Source organism: Limulus polyphemus, unplaced genomic scaffold, assembly GCF_000517525.1.
Source record: "Limulus polyphemus unplaced genomic scaffold, Limulus_polyphemus-2.1.2 Scaffold2696, whole genome shotgun sequence".
NCBI lineage: Eukaryota > Metazoa > Arthropoda > Merostomata > Xiphosura > Limulidae > Limulus > Limulus polyphemus.
In genome coordinates this window covers 166988-172545 of record NW_013668306.1, presented here as the reverse complement: position 1 = coordinate 172545, position 5558 = coordinate 166988, and positions in this window count along the sequence as shown.

Below are 5558 nucleotides of genomic sequence, written 5' to 3'. Positions count from 1 at the left end.
CTCCTCAAATGTCCGTGCTTTCCACAGTTCCAACAGCCATTTTGGGTACCAGCCTTTCCTGCTGTAGCATCTCCCCTGTGTAGAAGTTTCCAGCATTGAGCTCTCTTGTGCCCAGGTTTATTACAGTGCCAGCAAAGTCCCTCAAACTTCTCTGAAAGCTGACCTTGAATCCTTATGACTGTACCAACCTTGGTACCTCTGTGCTGGACTTAATGTAGGATTCAAATTCAAGAGCTCTGGCCATTGCATCCTGCATGGTAGAGGGGTGTGTTTGCTTCACTTGTATCTTCAGTTGTGGACTGTTCAAGGCATCTACAAACTGATCCCTCAGCAACAACTTGAGGAGATCGAGTAGCACAGTTGGGTAGGCATTGTGTGCCATACTTTTCAACTCCTGTGCCAGCTCTTGCAGGCTCTCCCTTTTAGCACGGGCTCTCGTCCTAAACCTAGCCCTGTAGACTTCTGACTGATTTTGGGTTCCATACCTGAGTTCTAGAGCCGCTACCAGTGCCCTATAGTTGTGCCTATCGTCTGATGACAACTGTCCAGTTATTTCCAGTGGTTATCCCTTCGAACTCGTTGCCAGATATACTGCTTTCTGGTCCTTTGTCCATCCATTCATCTCTGCCAGGAGCTCAAATTGTGCTCTATATGCTTCCCACGGTGCCTTCCCATCGAATTCCTGTGGCTTTCTTCTTACTAGATCACCCCTATTGCTGACACTCATATCTGGAATGTGACTTCTGACAGGACTGAAGATGTCTGCATTAGGGTTTAGCTGCAGGCTCTGTAAGGGGCTTGCCATTGTCTGGGGCTGATTAGGTCCATGTCAAATATATTCTCTCTGTGTAAAAGACAGTAAATCGTCCTTTAATGTATCTAATTCGCTTTGAAATTTACTAATCTTTTGTAGTTCATACTGATGTTGTACTCTCTCCTTGTTCTTCTTGCCACTGTTGGTGACTTTCCTGTAGTTGTTGGAGACTTTCTTCCTGTTTCTTTTCTTGTTCCAGTTGCCACTGAATTAATATCTTTTCTTGTTTATTTCCTCGTTCTTCTTGTTTCTTTTGCTATTCTTGTATTGCTGCCATCAAATCTGATAAGTCGTAGTTTGATTTGCCACTTCTCGTTTCATCTTCTTCTTCTTCTTTTCAATCCCACTTCTAACACCAATTTGTTACGTATCTGCTTGTTTGTTAATTTCTGGTATAATTTCTTTCCGAGGAACTTCAACGATACAAGTCCCTTTTTGATTAAAACTAGTTTATTCTTTCTCGATATAAACTTTTTGTAATACACATAATTTCCACAGTCACTTTACACTTAACAACCTTTATAACACACGCTATAAATCACAGTGATTCACACACTTTATTTACGGTGCCTGCTGTTCGCTTAACTCAATTGTCCATATATATCTTCGATCTCTCTGTCTGCTATATGCGTTCCGATGAATTGTCGGGCTTATATATTAGAATACAGCATATCTAGCAAACACTCGAGCATTCACAAACCTTCGCGATACTAATTAGGTGTTACCAGCGTCACGTGACTTCTGCTGTCGTAACAATATATATGTATATGTACGATATATACAAGTATTGTATAAATATATTTAAATAGGCTTGCAAAGTTTAGTTCAATTGAATGTTATTTATAACAATAGTAGTTTCTTCTTTTAAAAACATAACTATTTATAATGCTCCTTAAATAATAATAAAAAATACAGTGAAAGCAATGAAGATTTTGTACGTTTTGAACCAAACTAAATAACAGTAAACATTTTTTTTATTTATGGTATTTTCTTATTTTGATATTTTGAGCTCTTTTGTGTTTAGAACAATATATACTAATTTTTAAAGTATCAAATTGAATTTTTGTTCAATAAAAATCTTTCAAATGTGACTGTAGCTTTTTTCCCCCCAAAACTTTGTCTTGAAAATAAGGGTACGTCTTATATTCTGAAAAATATGGTACAAGGTTTTTACTGCAGAGTTCGAGTTAACCCGAACTCCTGATCCGTAAGCACGAAAATTTGTCGGGATGTACGAGATTTGACCTCCCGAGTGCCAACTACGCCCCATACGCAAGGCAAGCATAAGTACTTTGCTTCGAACTTTGTATCATTATAAACTAAACAGCGTACAGTTTGTACACAGCTGTCCACAATCAACTTCTAATAGGTTCCATCAATGACAAAGCGTTACATGATTAATAGCTTTTATCGCACAGTTAGAAAGCCAGAATAATTGTGATAGTTATAGAAAACTGTTTCCTTTTTCAGGTTTTTTGCATATTATTATTCTGTATTCTTTAGTGCATTATTTAATTAAATAAAAAATATTTAATGCAGTAGTACAATCAGTATAAAACGTAGGGTTAAGTTTCATCGACAGTTCAGAGTAAAAAAACAACAGGTAAGTACTTTATTTCTTGTTTTTATGTGTAATCTCTATTATTATAAAAGTAATTAAAAGGTAAAAATTGAAAACATGTTAAGTTAAAATGAATAATAATTTTTTATGAGTTATGCTCGCGAATAGTTCGTGCTACAGTAATGTGAGAGGTACGTTTGCCACGTTATTTGCAATTTATAAATTATATGGCACGAATGGTACTTATTGGTTAAACACCATTCAAAGGGCAATAAAATGTAAGTATAAATAGATGTATACTGTTACAAGCTTTAAGTTCCTTAAGATAAACAATTGTGATTTTCTGTTACAATTTGCAGTCATTCCAGAATGTTGGGGAAATTTAAAATTATTTCCCAATTTTTTATGGTGGTTACGAGGTCGGTCGATTTGACCGACCTCATAATAATTAAGGCAAAGAAAGTAACTGATGAAATACAAACGTTTCCTGAAAAAACATTTGATATTTATTTAGGTTTTAGGGGTTACGTAAATTATATTTAAAGATTTTCTGATGAAGAAAAGTATTTTAATCATATCATGAAAATTACTTTGCACTCATAAAAGGAAACAACATGCAGTGTAAATTGTAAATAAAGTTTTTCATTTAATATTAACATGTTCTTTCCACTTGCAGAAGGTAAACATGTATTGTACATTGTAAATAAAGTCTTTCATTGACGTTAAAGTGCTTTTTCCTTTTTTATGAGTTTATCAAATTTAGGACCCTTGAAAATCTCATTGAGAATCTTGAAAAATAAAAGTTGAGAGTCCAGGATCCTTCATTTTGAGATCCCCGTACTGGTTTATGTTATTTGTACCAGCAAAAGTCAAAATATTCATATCTTTTGTAATGGTCTACCCTTTATTATGAATATTTGCTTAAGAAACGTTTTCACTTACAACTAAGATTTACATTCACAAATACAGTCTTTATTTTAAGAACAAAGTTTATAAGCTGAAAACATTAAGTAACTAAAATTAGCATAGTTTACAGTTTGTTTCTTGAAGGAAGGTTAGCAATATAAAAATATCCATAAATTAAGTTCATAAATTTGAATTTACTGGACACCATTAGAAATACATCATCATTTTCTTATTGTTAGTATAGAAAGTGTAAAATAAACAAAATGCTGGTTAAACCAAGTTAACGCAGAGAATTTTACAACTTTAATATCTTTATTAGCGTGGGAGAGGTTGTCGCTTATTGGTATCAAAATGGTGTTTAGTGAGTCATTTGGAAGTTTCATTCTTGTTGCATCTGTATTTGTACAATTTTCAGAAACTAAATTAATGTTTAAATCTTTATTACCAGTTTCAGTGTTGGTTAGAGTAGAGGCTGAGTTGATGATATTGTGCTGTAATAATAGTTTTTGTTCATAATAAGGAAAGATTTAGTTCCATCGAATAGAATAAAAATGTTGTTCAAGATAAGACAACACTTCTTTGTAAAGCTTAGTTGTTACTGTGAAACCAGGTCCTTTGCTATTACTAATTTGTTTGTTCATGTTTTCTTGATGGTCATTAACATTTATAATGAAAGACTTTAATTTGGTAGTTTGTTCGTACTTCTTAATTTCTTCTCAAGTCTTTAATGACATTCTTTCCCTTCCTTACATGAGCTGTTTGACTTAATGTTCAGGAACCAAGTGAATAAACTGGGGCATTTTCTGGGGAGGGGTTACCAACTGTGTACTGTAAAATATTTCCATAGTGAGGGGGTTACCAACTGTGTACTGTAAAATATTTCCATAGTAAATGTTAGTTTCATGTAAGCTTAGCATTTGTTTTTCAGAGATAGTTACTTTGTAACATTGAAGGAAAATACAAAAATACACAACTCAGAAATAAGTTTTTTCCTCGTATTTATTTCAAGTAACTAAAATGTAATCCAATCACCTTCATCATCTAGGAACACTTATTTGTTGGTGAAAAAAAAAATTCAAAATACGTTCACGCATATTTCTATAACTTATATTAACTTTTCCAAAGCCACATTTTGTGGTGACTTAACCTGTGATAAAAGCACTACCTGTTTGCTATTTTTAAGTAATTGTTTAATATTCCAAAAAGACTTAGGTATGCATTAAGAATCTTTTTAAAATTTTGACAGTATATGAGTATTTAAGTTATTCTGACAGTACAATTTTATAATGTAATTTTCGTAACAAATGTACCACATTGTGGACAAGTAATGAAGAAAATAATCAAGTCACAAGCTGTGAAAAAAAACAAAAACAGATTCAACCTACCCAGAAAGTTGATACAAGTTAATGATTCAAGTCTCAAATAATGCAATATTCGACAAAGATCTGACAAATAAGACAATGAACGATAATCTTGCCCAACAAGTTGCTGAACATCTAGAACCTTCTAGCAAAGTGTTTAATCATCACTTAACAACGCGAGTTATACGAATAAGAAATTTTTATTTTCAATGGCACAACTATATTTTTTTATGAACTGACAATAGCGAAGCAAATTCAAAGTAATTAAGTAGGAAGAGCTAGTATTTACCTCTGTAACTCTTTAGTTCAACCTGCAGTTTGTTTTGTACATCATAGTTCACCACATTAATAATAAAAAGAAATTAAATTATAATACTTTACGTTTTACAAATGTGCTGTTCTGATCGCAGTAATGGCAGATTTCATTATTTAGGAAGATGAAAATATGATTTTGTTCAAAACTTTCATTACACAAGTGACAAACTCATTCATTATAATTTCTGTCATCCTTCCTCCTCCATAAATTGCAATAAAGTATAATTTGACAAGTCTAAAAGAAATTTTTTGTTCTAGTTTATTTTGTGCAACATTTGAAGCAGACTACCTTGGTCAAACAGCAGACCTAATTCAATTATAACACGGTCTTTACTGCCCTACGAAGGGTGGCTGCTCAAAACGTCACACAAAATAACTAGAAACGGTTTACATTTAGACGTGCAAACTTATTTTTTATTATAATTTATTCTAGTTTTACTTCTTGCATCTTGTGGAACATCACTTACATAAGAACTTCCTCTATTTATTCTAGTTTTACTTCTCGCATCTTGTGGAACATCACTTACATAAGAACTTCCTCTATTTATTCTAGTTTTACTTCTCGCATCTTGTGGAACATCACTTACATAAGAACTTCCTC